Below are 15,579 nucleotides of genomic sequence, written 5' to 3' on the forward strand. Positions count from 1 at the left end.
GCAGCCTTACCTCTCCCAGCAACACATTACATCCACCAGCCCAACAATCAAATCTAATCCTAAGATCCAATAGGGCACACACCCCCAAAAACCCTTGGCACATCCCGATTAACCCTGGCTACACCCCCACAAACCGAATGCACACCCCAATTAACCTTGACCACCGCCACAAGCCCTAGGCACACCCCGATTAACTCTGGCCAAATCCCCACAAACCTGATCACCTGCATCAGAAAGGGCAAGATCCAACAAAGGCAAGTGTAGGATCTGGCTAATGAAGGCCTGGGCCAAATCAAAGTGGCAGGGTTGCGTGACACTGAATCTCAAAAGATCAAGAAGGCGGATTCGCCCACTGCCCAAATACTCTCAATCTAACCCTAACCCTTCGCCGTCACACCCTCAATCCCCATTACCTAACTCTACCCCCGGGTCTGTCCCTCCCCACAACACCCCTCAATTAGCTGCTTCACAACCCCCAAATCACAGCAGCCAGTCCCTCTTAAGAAAAGCCCCAAATCCAAAACACTATTCGTAAGTAATAACTCCACCATTTTAACTTAAACTCCAGATTGGAGGCTAATGAGGCGGAAGATCCTAACAAAGTCAAGTTGGGGACCGAGATGATAACAACGTGGGCCAAAAAGGAAGTGGCAGGGTGAAGTGATACTGCATCTCCAGTTCAAGATCCACAAACACCAGTTGGATATTTTGCCCACTGTCCGCATACTTGCATCCTAACCAGAAGTGACTCAAATCTCATCATCCTGGTCCTCAAAAGCCAAAATAAATCCAAGTAGCTAGAAAAACTAGCACAGACTACTGCGGTTGAACACCAACCCCAACATAAATTAACCACAGAGCAGTGAACTAACAAGATTAACACTAAGATCACAATACGGTAAGCAATAACTCCACCATTTTAACCAAAACTCCAGAATGGAGCTTAACGAGCATGAACATCCCAATAATGGAAAATCAGGGATTGTGATGATGACAACGTGGGCCAAAAACAAACTGGCAGGGTGAAGTGATACTGCATCTGCAGTACAAGATCCACAAGCACTAGTGTGATATTTTGCCCACTGTCTGCATGCTTGCATCTGTAAAGGGGGTTTCTTTTTTTCTTTGGTAAAAGAGTTTCTTTGTTAAAAGCAGGAATGTTTCTTTGTTGCGAGAGAGTGCTGGAAGCTTGTTTACAGGAATGTTTCTTTGTTGCGGGAGAGTGCAACAAGAGTGCAATTGTAACAAAAGCTTGTTTGTTACAATTTACTGATAACGAGAATGGTATTCCTTTGTAAACCAAATGAAGATTAATGTTCTTTCTTCTGAAGAGAGGACGCAATGCTGTAAGTTGGGCGAGGATCGCGAGGCCGGGAGGTACTCCGAGGAGGGGGGATGAAGTTAGATGTGCTTAGTTGACCACTCGGAGGGTCCTGAGCTGCGAGTCGAGGAGTTTGGAGGGGATCGAATGGTGGCCAGAAGACTTCAGAAATTGAGCTCCAACGGTTGTGCACGAAGTGGTTTGGACTTTGATAAGTTTGGCGCCTTTTCTTTATTTTTTTCTCTTCATATTGTTACGTACTCGTGACACATGACAGTGGAGCCCTTGTCATGTGACTGGGGTTGAAGCTGTACTGGACTTGAGGTGATGGTCTTGTGATGGTGGAATGACGTCATTTTCCCGCCAGTAGAGATCATGTGACAGGTTTTTTTTACAGTATAAAAGGTAGACCCCACCCTGTGAGGAGGGGCAGTTCGTGGCTGGATTTGCCAAGTTGACTTCATGCCACTGCGTGTTTGAAGTGATGACGCAGTTTAGTTGAAGGGTGAAGTTTTTATTTAATGCCTAAAGTTTAAAAGGTTAATGCCAACAGGTTCTTTATGATTCTGTTAGTTCGAGGGAATTAGAGGAGAGTGAAGATTCAAGGTTGGAAGTAAAGATCGAGGAGAATCGCTTTCTACGGTGAAACGGGGGCGACCTTTGTTTGATCCTTATTTGGAAGGATTTCGTTGACTATCTTCGTGTTAATCCCTAGGTTTACCTAGAAAGGATTGAAGGTAGTGGAGAAGGAAAGGTCAGTGCCTTTAAGCCGTTCTGTTTCGTAAATTCTTCGTGGGAATTTCGACGTCGGGAATTGAAGCAAGCGACGTGAAAGAGAACTTAAATCGTCCTGTAAAGTCTCTCCTTTTAAATGGACTGTGAGCATATCGAACTTTTGGCAATATCACTTTAAGAACTGTTTTGGAATATCACTTTACGAACTGTTTGAACAGCCGCTCAGCAGCTGTTTCCGGTTACGGTAGTGTTTGTTTACTTTTGGGGGGTTTGTTTTCTGTGTTTAATAAACGTGTTGTTTTATTATAAGAAACCCTTGCCGAACTCATATATTTATTGTTGCCTGAATACGTAACAATATATACTGTATCGTTATTAATCACTTAGTTATAGTAACCTTTATAAATTGTACTCATTTAATCGCATATAGTGTACTGTCTGTTTTTGGGCGAGGCGGGGACATCACACAGCATCCACACCAGCTGATTACCCAGTTTAGCGGGGCCGAAGGCTGCTCCCCCCTAGACGAAACGAGCTGAGCCAGCCTGAGGCGACCCAGGGGATTACACATCCTTATCAGAAGTGACACATCTCTCATCATCCTGGTCCTCAAAAGCCAAAATAAATCCAAGAAGCTTGGAAAACTAGCACAGACTACTGCGATTAAGCCCCAACCTCAACATAAATTAATCACAAACTTCTACCACATTATACCCACAGAGCAGTGAGCTAACAGGTCAAACACTAAACTCAGAATTGCATAAGCCAGAGTTCCCCAATTAGTTTTACACGAGGGCCAAATTATGTCAAGCATGCCAAGCCAAGGGCCAAAATGTCCAGGGTTTTATCTTCATTGCGCCAGTAAGTTGTTTTATGGGCAGATGTTGTTGTTGCTGTTATTACCAGTAGTAGTAGTAGTGTTACGTATTCAGGCAACAATAAATATATGAGTTCGGCAAGGGTTTCTTATAATAAAACAACACGTTTATTAAACACAGAACACAAACCCCCCAAAAGTAAACAAACACTACCGTAACCGGAAACAGCTGCTGAGCGGCTGTTCAAACAGTTCGTAAAGTGATATTCCCAAAACAGTTCTTTGAAGTGATATTCCAAAACAGTTCTTAAAGTGATATTCCAAAACAGTTCTTAAAGTGATATTCCAAAACAGTTCTTAAAGTGATATTGCCAAAAGTTCGATATGCTCACAGTCCATTTAAAAGGAGAGACTTTACAGGACGATTTAAATTCTCTTTCACGTCGCTTGCTTCGATCCCCAACGTCGAACTTCCCCCGAAGAATTTACGAAACAGAACGGCTTAAAGGCACTGACCTTTCCTTCTCCACTACCTTCAATCCTTTCTAGGTAAACCTAGGGATTAACACGAAGATAGTCAACGAAATCCTTCCAAATAAGGATCAAACAAAGGTCGCCCCCGTTTCACCGTAGAAAGCGATTCTCCTCGATCTTTACTTCCAACCTTGAATCTTCACTCTCCTCTAATTCTCAAACTAACAGAATCATAAAGAACCTGTTGGCATTAACCTTTTAAACTTTAGGCATTAAATAAAAACTTCACCCTTCAACTAAACTGCGTCATCACTTCAAACACGCAGTGGCATGAAGTCAACTTGGCAAATCCAGCCACGAACTGCCCCTCCTCACAGGGTGGGGTCTACCTTTTATAACCTGTAAAAAACCCATCACATGATCTCTACTGGCGGGAAAATGACATCATTCCACCATCACAAGACCATCACCTCAAGTCCAGTACAGCTTCAACCCCAGTCACATGACAAGGGCACCACTGTCATGTGTCACGAGTACGTAACACCTCCCTCCAAAAAAAACATTTTTGGTCTGACAAGAACAAAAATTTTTAACAATTGCTTACAAGAAAAACAAAGGTATAAATTTTATAACATACACAATACACAACACCATCATATAACAGCTTATAACTCACAATACAGTAGGAGTGTTACAATTGAAAAAAAAACCAATCCAAAAAAAAAATTACAATGTACATTCAACATCGAGATAGACAATCAGCAACCACATTATCTTTACCTTTAATATGAGTTATCACAATATTGTACTCTTGTAACATCAAACTCCAATTTAATAACCTTCTGTTTTTGTTTTTCATCTTACTCAGAAAAACTAACGGATTATGATCAGTGTAAACAATAAGTGGTTTCTGAGTTGTACTAACATAGACCTCAAAATATTCCAAAGCTAAAACAAGAGATAACAATTCTTTCTCTATTGTCGAATAATTTCTTTGATGCTTATTAAATTTCTTAGAAAAGTAAGCTACTGGATGATCAAGCTCATTCCCCTCATTCCTTTGCATTAATACTGCTCCTGCAGCCTCATCACTAGCATCCACAGCCAATGAAAAAGGTTTTCCAAAGTCAGGTGCCTTAAGCACAGGTTGTTGACATATCATTGTTTTCAATTTTTCAAATGCTTCTTGACAAGGCACCGTCCATACAAACTTCTCATTCTTCCGCAGAAGGTTAGTTAATGGAAGGGCAACATTAGCAAAATTCTTACAAAATTTCCGATAATATCCTACCATTCCCAAAAACCTTCTGAGAGTCTTTTTCCCCGTTGGAGTGGGAATCTCTAAAATTGCCTGAACTTTTGCCTGAACAGGAGCTACCTTACCTTGACCCACAACATAACCAAGGTAAGTCACAGTGGCATGTCCAAATTCACTCTTAGCTAAATTAATAGTTAAGTTAGCTTTTGAAAGCTTTTCAAACAATTTCTCCATCGCAATAATGTGTGCTTCCCAAGTATCATTTCCTGTCACTAAATCATCAATATAAGCATCAGTATCTTTCAATCCCTGAATCACAAAGTTAATCATCCTCTGGAAAGTACCTGGGGCATTCTTCATCCCAAATGGAAGAACATTATACTCATATAACCCAGATGGAGTTACAAATGCAGAAATCTCTCTACCTCTGTCCGTTAATGGAACACACCAATACCCTTTCAATAAATCAATCTTTGTAAGGAACTTTGCCTTTCCAACTTTATCTACACAATCATCTACTCTAGGAATTGGATATGCATCTGTTTTCGTTACAGCATTCACCTTCCTATAATCCGTACAAAACCTAATACTACCATCTGGCTTTGGCACCATAACACATGGCGAACTCCAATTCGAGTTAGAATGTCTAATGATATTATTCTCTAACATATATTCAATTTCTTTCTCAGCAAGTTCACATTTTTCCATGTTCATCCTATATGGATGTTGTTTAATAGGTTTGGCATCCCCAACATCTACATCATGTGAAGCTATAGTAGTCCTTCTCGGAACATCTGGAAACAACTCCCTATATTTAAAAATCAACTCCTTCATCTGTTGTCTCTGATCTAACTGTAAATGTGCTAATTTTTCATCAATATTTTCCAGAATGGTTGAATTTGGTAACCTAACAGAAACAATGTTGGATTTAGAATGAAAGTCAGATGAATCATCTATCATGTTCCTAGTTAAATCAAACTCATTCTCACTAACCACAACAGTCACAGTATCAGATTGTTTCTCAAAATATGGTTTCAACATATTTATATGGCAAAGTTGTGTTGACCTTCTACGATCTGGAGTTTTTACCACGTAATCCACATCATTAATTTTAGACACAATTTCATAAGGACCATGAAATCTAGCTTGTAAAAGATTTGTCTGCACTGGGAAAAGAACCAACACCTTATCTCCAGGCTTAAACATCCTCATCCTAGCGTCTTTATTAATTTCACTATCTAGTAAAACCTGCTCTTTTAATTTTATAATCTCAGAATCTCTATTCTGCTCTGCTATCATCTCCTTCCTAGACAAAGATAAATCTTTATAGTCAGACTTACTCCCAGAATCTTGTTCAAACAACGAAGATAAGAAAGTCTCTGACACATCCTCAAAACTCGAATCCTGAGTTGAACAGTCCTGAATAACAACCTCATTCTGCGCATCAATCTTTTTAGCCATAGCTCTAGTCACAACACAGGAAGAATCTGTGTTAGAATTCATCTCTGGTTCCTCTGACTCCATTGTCAAATGCACTTCAGGAAAAACTTGTCCACCTGCCAAGTCATTACCTAACAATAAAGAAATACCATTCACAGGTAAGCTATGCTGTAATCCTATTTTAACAAATCCTGTTAAATTTACTTTAAATTTACTTTATGTAAATGTACAGGCATAAAATCACTTCCAACACCTCTTATGTAATTTACCTCACCAGTATCAGACTCTTCATTAAACTTCAACACACTGTCTAACATCAATGACTGAGAAGCACCAGTATCCCTAAGGATTTTTATTGGCACCAAAGTAGATCCTTCCTTCAAGGATACAAACCCTTCAGTTATAAAATGATCATATCCGTTTCTAACTTGGTCAGACTCTAACAAAGCCTCATTTATGTTTATCAAACCCTGTAACTTTACATGTGCTTCAGTATGTTGCACACAAGCATCTGGAACTGCTTCCTTCTCTTTCTTTTTCAATTTGAAACAGTTAGCTATTACATGGCCAGGCTTCTTACAATAGTTACAAGTAAGACCAAACTGTCTTTCCTTTACAGGCTTTCCTTTCTCATTAACTTTCTCATTAACCTCCGATTTAATTTCAAATTTATCTGGAGTCTCCGTGTTATTTTTCCTCTTAAAAATTCTGCCTTGAGGAAATTTGTTCTTATGGATCAAAACATACTCATCAGCTAATCTAGCACAGTCCTGCAATTTATCAGTATCCTTCTCATTTAAGTAGGTCCTTACTTCAACAGGAATGCTTCTTTTAAATTCCTCCATTAAAATCAGCTCTCTCAATGTATCATAGTCCCCATTTACATTTTTAGAAGAAACCCATCTCTCAAAACACATAGCTTTATCATAGGCAAATTCCACATAAGTTTTTTCCACAGACTTTTTCAAACTTCTGAATCTTTCCCTATATGCTTCTGGGACTAACTCATATGCGTTTAAAATATGACTCTTTACAATATCATAATCAAGAGCTTGTGCAGCTGTTAAAGCTGTGTAAACTTGTTGTGCTTTGCCTTTAATTACACTTTGTAACAACACTGACCATTTATCTTTCGGCCACTCTGACATCAGAGCAATAGTTTCAAAATGTTGAAAATACCTTTCCACTTCTGTTTCACTAAATGGAGGGACCAATTTAATTTCTTGACTAGCAACAAACGTTTTTTTAGAACCAGAAGACTGATTTCCAGTCCTTAATTCCTCCATTGCATATGCAAATTCTCTCTGCTTTTGTTCCGCCTCCAATTTACGCCTCTCCAATTTCATTTGTTCGATTTGCAACTGCATCTCCAGATTACTTATTTGAAACGACTCTAAAATCGATTCATCAAAAACACCCGAATCCACATAGTGTGACGCGATTTTCCTCTGTATTACAGCCTTAGAAGTCGTCTGCAAAATACCTTTAAGTCGCAATCTACTAGCTATCTCAAACACCTCAGTTTTTTTCGCCTTCGCCAACACCTCTGCAGCTGGCGAAGTCAGAAACTCATCAATATTCATTGCTGCCGAATACCACAACAAGCCAAACAAAAGAACCGAGTAATCCCCGTTTCCAAAACACCGATTCAAAAGTCAGCAAGCATTCAAACTCAAAAGTTTCAATCCCGACGCAGCCCCCATATTTAATGTTACGTATTCAGGCAACAATAAATATATGAGTTCGGCAAGGGTTTCTTATAATAAAACAACACGTTTATTAAACACAGAACACAAACCCCCCAAAAGTAAACAAACACTACCGTAACCGGAAACAGCTGCTGAGCGGCTGTTCAAACAGTTCGTAAAGTGATATTCCCAAAACAGTTCTTTGAAGTGATATTCCAAAACAGTTCTTAAAGTGATATTCCAAAACAGTTCTTAAAGTGATATTGCCAAAAGTTCGATATGCTCACAGTCCATTTAAAAGGAGAGACTTTACAGGACGATTTAAATTCTCTTTCACGTCGCTTGCTTCGATCCCCAACGTCGAACTTCCCCCGAAGAATTTACGAAACAGAACGGCTTAAAGGCACTGACCTTTCCTTCTCCACTACCTTCAATCCTTTCTAGGTAAACCTAGGGATTAACACGAAGATAGTCAACGAAATCCTTCCAAATAAGGATCAAACAAAGGTCGCCCCCGTTTCACCGTAGAAAGCGATTCTCCTCGATCTTTACTTCCAACCTTGAATCTTCACTCTCCTCTAATTCCCTCGAACTAACAGAATCATAAAGAACCTGTTGGCATTAACCTTTTAAACTTTAGGCATTAAATAAAAACTTCATCCTTCAGCTAAACTGCGTCATCACTTCAAACACGCAGTGGCATGAAGTCAACTTGGCAAATCCAGCCACGAACTGCCCCTCCTCACAGGGTGGGGTCTACCTTTTATAACCTGTAAAAAACCCATCACATGATCTCTACTGGCGGGAAAATGACATCATTCCACCATCACAAGACCATCACCTCAAGTCCAGTACAGCTTCAACCCCAGTCACATGACAAGGGCACCACTGTCATGTGTCACGAGTACGTAACAGTAGTAGTAATAGTAGTAATAGTAGTAGTTGTTGTTGTTGTTGTTGTTGATTAGGGTTAGGGTTTGGGTTTCTAACCCTAACCTTGGGATTCTCAAAGCCTGTGTTGCGGATCACACAAGAAAAAAATGCACTCTTTTTTTAAACTTTTTTTTATTGAGTTTTCAAATAATTACAGAAAGAGAAAAAATATATACCCTTCCCCCCTCCCCCCTAACATCACTATAGAAAAAAAGAAAGAAAGAAAGAGTGCCTGGATATCACTCTTGAAACAAAATAAGTCCAAAGCCAACCATTTAATTATGATTCTAGCTATCACAACTGTCAGCTGTCACACTGAGAACTCATCTGGGACTTAAAATACACACACACACAGTAAATATGGTAGTCTTCACCACTTCTCTTCCACACAAAGAGTTTTAGTAGTACTGCAGTGGTGTGCTACACACAGCGCTGGAATAACGACACGCAGACGGTGAGTTGCAGTTGTGTAAAAAAGATTTTTTTAAACGTTGCGGCCTTGCTTTTAAGCCTTCCCGTTTCCGTCCTCCCCGGGCGCGAATGCTGTAAGGGGCGCATATTCACAGTCCCTTCCCGCGAGCGGGCTTTTCCCCTTGCTGGTGAAGAAGACCTGGTGCCCTTTTTGGGGCCGGTCTCTCTGTTGGCGCACACCATTTTGTAAGCAGGTTCAAGTGCACTGGAAAGTGGGTCCGCACATAACCCCCCCCCCCCAGAACCGGCGATACACCCCCCAATGTCCACAGTCTGAGTCAGCCTCTGTTTGGAAGGTCTGCCTCTGCACTGCTGTGCCTGAGCTCCAACCGGCTGTGCCAAGTCCACATGGGCCAGTTTGAGTTGGTCCACTGTGAAAACCTCCTCTTTCCCCCCCAATGTCCAGCACGAACGTGGACCTGTTGTTCCTGATCACCTTAAACGGCCACTGTAGCGATGCCCAATGTCCGCCCTGTCGTACAAAAACAAACTTAGTGCTGCAGGTCTTTGGGTACACAGGTCAGGATCTGTCCATGCTGTGAAGTGGGTATGGGGGCCGGGTTACCGAGCCTCTCACGTAGTCTGTCCAGGACTGCTGTGGGTTCTTCCTCTTGCCCCCTTGGGGCTGGTATGAACTCTCCTGGGATGACCAGGGGTATGCCCTAAACCAACTCGGCCGACGAGGTGTGCAGATCCTGTTTGGGCACCGTGTGGATTCCAAGCAGAACCCAGGGAAGTTTGTCCGCCCAGTTAGGCCCTTTCAGATGGGCCATGACAGCTGACTTCAGGTGACGGTGGAAATGCTCCATTAGTCCGTTTGATTGTGGGTGGTAGGCAGTTGTGTGGTGTAGCTGTGTTCCCAAAAGGCTGACCATAGCTGACCACAGGCTGGAGGTGAACTGGGAGCCTCTGTCGGAGGTAATGTGGGCTGGTACACCAAAGCAAGATACCTAGGTTGCAATCAGTGCTCGGGTGCAGGATTCGGAGGTGGTGTTGGTGAGCAGGACTGCCTCTGGCCATCTTGTGAACTGGTCTATGATAGTTAGGAGGTGCCGCGCTCCTCGCGACACTGGCAGGGGCCCCACGATATCCACATGAATGTGGTCGAAACGCCAGCGGGTGGGGTGGAACTGCTGCGGCAGGGCTTTGGTGTGCCACTGCACCTTGGCTGTTCGGCACTGCATGCATGTTTTGGCCCATTCACTAACCTGCTTGCGGAGTCCATGCCAAACGAACCTGTTGGAGGCCATCTGGATGGTTGTCCTGATGCAGGGGTGCGCTAAGATGTGAATCGAGTTGAAAACGCCGCCGCCAGGCTGCCGGGACGATGGGGCGAGGTTGGCCGGTAGCTACGTCACACAGTAGGGTCCTCTCACCTGGGCCTACGGGGAAGTCGTGGAGCTGCAAACCGGAGACTGCAGTTCAGTAACTAGGGATCTCATCATCTGCCTGCTGTGCCTCCACCAGCGCTGCATAGTCCAGCCCCTGGGACAAGGCCTAGATGGTGGGTCTGGATAGTGCATCTGCCACGACATTGTCCTTTCCCGAGACATGCCGGATGTCTGTCGTGTATTCGGAGATGTAGGACAGATGTCTCTGCTGGCGGGATGACCAGGGATCAGACGTCTTCGTGAACGCAAAGGTAAGCGGTGAACACGGTGAAGGGCCTACCCTCTAAGAAGTACCTAAAATGCCGGATTGCCAGGTATAGTGCCAACAGCTCCCAGTTGAAAGCACTGTATTTGAGTTCAGGTGCTCATAGGTGTTTGCTGAAGAATGTCAGGGGTTGCCAGCGACCCTTGATGAGTTGTTCCAGCACTCCACCGACTGCTGTGTTGGATGCGTCCACTGTGAGGGCGGTAGGGATGTCTGTTCTGGGGTACACTAGCATCGCGGTGTTTGCCAAGGCTTCTTTGGTTTTAATGAAAGCGGCTGCGGCCTCTTCTTTCCAGGTAATGTCCTTGCCCGGACCCGACATTAGGGTGAACAGGGGGCGCTGAGGGGAGGCTGAACAGGGGGCTGCTGAGGGGAGGAAGCGGAGGTAGAAATTCACCATACCCACGAATGTGTTTTGAATGTGTTGCCAAGGCCTTTGAATGTGTTGGGTTGGTGGAAGTGGCGGACCGCATCTACCTTGGTGGGCAGAGGGGTTGCCCTGTCTTTAGTAATCCTGTGGCCCAGGAAGTTGATGGTGTCGAGTCTGAACTGGCATTTGGCCGAGTTGATTGTTAGGCTGTATTCACTCAGTCGGGCGTAGAATTTACGGAAGTGGGACAGATGCTCCTGACGACTACTGCTGGCTATGAGGATGTCATCTAAATAGATGAATGCAAAGTCCAGGTCGTGTCCCACTGCGTCCATGAGCCGCTGGAATATCCATGTGGCATTCTTTAGGCCGAACGGCATTCGGAGGAATTCGAAAAGGCCAAATGGAGTGTTAAGTGCTGTTTTGGGGATGTCGTCCGGATGCATCGGGATTTGATAGTATCCCCGGATGAGGTCTACCTTGGAAAAGATCCTTGCGCTGTGCAGGTTTGCTGCAAAGTCCTGAATGTGCAGCACAGGGTAGCGGTCCGGTGTTGTAGCCTCGTTCAGTCTGTGGTAGTCGCTGCATGGTCTCCAACCCCCTGTTGGTTTGGGCACCATGTGCAGGGGGGAGGCCCATGGGCTGTTGGACTGCCGTATGATCCCCAATTCCTCCATCCTCTTGAACTCCTCCTTCGCCAGCCGGAGCTTGTCCGGGGGAAGCCTTCGAGCACAGGCGTGGAGGGGTGGTCCCTGGGTCAGGATGTGGTGCTGTACTCCGTGTCTGGGCATGGCTGCTGTGAACTGCAGTGCCAGAACTGATGGGAAGTCCACCAGGACTCTGGTGAATTCGTTGTCCGACAGCGTGATGGAGTCCAGGTGTGGGGCTGGCAACTTGGCTTCACCCAGGGAGAACGTTTGAGAAATCTTGGCATGGACTAGTCTCTTCCCTTGCAGGTCGACCAGCAGGCTGTGAGCTCACAAATAATCTGCCCCCAGGAGTGGTTGGGCCACAGCGGCCAGTGTGAAGCCCGACGTGAACCGGCTGGAGTCGGGCTGTAGCTGCACCATATGGGTGCCATAGGTCCGTATTGTGTTGCCATTTGCAGCCCTCAGGGTGGGTCCCGGTTCTCTGTTGTGGGTGTCGTAACTCGTCGGAGATAAGACGCTGATCTTGGCTCCGGTGTTGACCAAAAAGCAGCATCCCGACTGTTTGTCCCAGACATATAGGAGGTTATCCTGATGGCCAGCCGCCGTAGCCATCAGTGGCGGCTGGCCCTGGCATTTCCCGGGAAGTTGCAGGGTGGGCTACAGCTGCGGGCTTCTGTGCCCCCCCCCCGCTGGTGGTAGAAGCACCATTGTTTATTGGCCTCCGCACTCCTGCCTCTGGGTTTTGAGGGCCTGGTCTGGTCTGCTGTTGGGCGCGTGGCTTGGTGATCTGTGTGACGGATGCCCCACTCTTCTTCTTGGCTTTCCACAGCACATCTGCCTGGGCTGCCACCTCCTGGGGGTCGCTGAAATCCACATCGGACACCAGCAGGCATATGTCCTCGGGCAGCTGCTCTAGGAACGCCTGCTCAAGCATGAGGCAGGGCTTGTGTCCTTCAACCAGGGCCAGCATCTCGTTCATTAATGCCGATGGCAGCCTGTCTCCCAAACCATCCAGGTGCAGTAAGTGGGCAGCTGTGGGAGTCCAAAAGTCCTTATGAGCAGGGCTTTGAATGCTGTGTGTTTGCCGTCCTCCGGGAGCGACTGTATGAACTCCTCAACCTGGGCGGCTGTCTCCTGGTCGAGGGAGCTCACCACATAGTAGTAGCGTGTGGAATCCGAGGTTATCTACCGAATGTGGAATTGGGCTTCTGCCTGTTGGAACCATAGGTGAGGTCGCAGCATCCAGAAGCTCAGGAGTTTTAACAAAATTGCATGAACAGATGCGGTGTTGTTCATCTTCGATCCAAATATCATTTGGGCCGTCGGGGTCACTAATTGTAGCAGTGTGCTACACACAGCGCTGGAATAATGACACGCAGACGGTGAGTTGCAGTTGCGTAAAATAGATTTATTCAAAATTCACGGCCTCGCTTTTAAGCCTTCCCGTTTCCGCCCTCCCCGGGCGGATATGCTGTAAGGGGCGCATATTCACAGTCCCTTCCCACGCGCGGGCTTTTCCCCTCGCTGGTGAAGAAATCCTGGTGCCTTTTTTGAGGCCGGCCTCTCTGTCGGTGCGCTCCATTTTGTGAACCAGTTCGAGTGAGCAGGAAAGTGGGTCCCCACAGTACTGCCTTTTCCACTGTTTCTGTTCAAAAAGAACAAATTTATTTGTTCTTTTTAATTAAGCTATGTAGCATTTGAAGTATGAAGTATAGCTATAAATGGAATTATCAGTATTATTGTTGTTGTAATATTATTATACCACAATAAGATTGACAAATGGACAAAAATAAATTGATTCACTCACCAATCAGTGAGAGAAGTGACAGCAATGGAATGAGGCAATCTTTCTGATGTCGGGCCTGTATTCTATTGTGGCAATCCTGAGGCACTGGCCGAGATGTGCATTGGAGAGTCTGTTTCTGTCCTGGTTCTTGATAGAGTTAATTGAAGAAAATGATGACTCACATATGTACGTGTAGGCAAACAGTGTGAGTAGGAGTGCTGCAATAGCTCTTGTGTTTTTGAATTGAGGGGGAACCACGTTGATCCAATAGTCACTCACCCCAACGTCCTTGTGTTGTGCTTTGAGCAAATCAGATCTTCCCATTCCCAAGACCTCCATCTGAAGAGTTGCCTCATCCATGGAAGGCACCAGCCTTTTGGCCTCTGCAGTCCACTGGCCGTCAGCCGAAACGGAGAACGGCTGTCTCAGGAAGAGGAGGATGCCACCTGAGAGTTCAGTGGACCTTTCAAATCGTTCCCTGAAATTTTCTGCCAGGCTTACCATGAAATCCTTCATCACTGGATCCTCCCGCATTTCGTTCTTCTCGCAATGTTCCTGCAGACGTGGAAAGTGCAACTTTCTCCCGTGGATGTCTCTCTCCAAATGGTTTAGCTTTGAGCGGAAAGCTGCAATTGCCTCGTACATGACCGCAACAGTGTGGTTGTTGCCCTGAAATTGCAGATTAAGTTGATTTAGATGAGAGATGATGTCACGGGAAAAAAAGAACATGTGCCATCACCTTGTTCTCACTTAAAAACCTTAGAACGCAGAAGGTTGCATGCTCTACGGGGGTGTAGGTCAAGTGTACGGTGTGGGATGAGGTTAAAATAAATTAGAGCAGCATGCACTTTATTTACATGTTATGACAGGTGCGTTCACATAAGTGCCAATGTATCAGCGGGGTCCAGATATTTGGTCCTTGCGGTCTGGACTTGGCCCACAGTCCGCCTATTGGGGTTCTCTGCCATAAGCAATAACTCCACTATTTTAACTTAAACTCCAGAATGGAGGTAAACGAGGAGTAAGATCTTTACTTATCAGTAAAGATAAGTCAGGGACTGAGATGATGACAACGTGGGCCAAAAACAAAGTGGCAGGGTGAACTGATACTACATCTCCAGTACGAAATCCATATTTTGCCCTCTGTCTGCATACTCACATCCTAACCAGAAGTGGCACGTCTCTCATCATCCTGGTCCTCAAAAGCCTAGTAAATCCAAGAAGCTAGGAAAACCAGTACAGATTTATGCAGTTAAGCCCAAATCCCAACATACATTAACCACAAACCTCTACCACATTATACCCACAGAGCAGTCAACTAACAGGTTAAACACTAAAGTCACAATACCATAAGCAATAACTCCACCATTTTAACCAAAACTCCAGAATGGAGGTTAACGAGGAGGAACATCCCAATAATGGCAAGTCGGAGACCGAGATGATGCCAATGTGGGCCAAAAACAAAGTGGCAGGGTGAAGCTATACTGCATCTCTAGTATGAGATCCACAAACACTAGAGGGAAATTTTGCCCACTGTCCACATACTCATATGATAACCAGAAGTGACACGTCTCTCATCATCCTGGTCCTCAAAAGCCAAGAAGTCCAAGAAGCTCGGAAAACCAGCACAGACTACTGCAGTTAGGCCCCAACTCCAACATAAATTAACCACAAACCTCTACCACATTATAGACAATAGACAATAGGTGCAGAAGTAGACCATTCGGCCTCTCGAGTCTGCACCGCCATTCTGAGATCATGGCTGATCATTCACTATCAATACCCAGTCCCTGCTTGTCCCCATATCCCTTGATTCCCCTATCCATCAGATATCTATCTAGCTCCTTCTTGAAAGCATCCAGAGAATTGGCCTCCACCGTCTTCCGAGGCAGTGCATTCCACACCTCCACAACTCTCTGGGAGAAAAAGCTCTTCCTCAACTCTGTTTTAAATAACTGGCCTCTTATTCTTAATCCATGC

General features: G+C 44.8%; 1 long non-coding RNA gene across 1 annotated transcript; it reads right to left on the minus strand.

The window, feature by feature from the left end:
- Nucleotides 1-13,159: 13,159 nt before the first annotated feature.
- On the minus strand, nucleotides 13,160-15,007 carry LOC132377641 (uncharacterized). Its single transcript, XR_009506706.1, has 3 exons — nucleotides 14,759-15,007; nucleotides 13,621-14,268; nucleotides 13,160-13,458 (listed from the first exon to the last, which is right to left on the minus strand). It is a non-coding gene; the product is annotated as an uncharacterized LOC132377641 (long non-coding RNA).
- Nucleotides 15,008-15,579: the final 572 nt, after the last annotated feature.

This window comes from Hypanus sabinus, chromosome 19 (genome assembly GCF_030144855.1).
Source record: "Hypanus sabinus isolate sHypSab1 chromosome 19, sHypSab1.hap1, whole genome shotgun sequence".
Taxonomy (NCBI): Eukaryota; Metazoa; Chordata; class Chondrichthyes; order Myliobatiformes; family Dasyatidae; genus Hypanus; species Hypanus sabinus.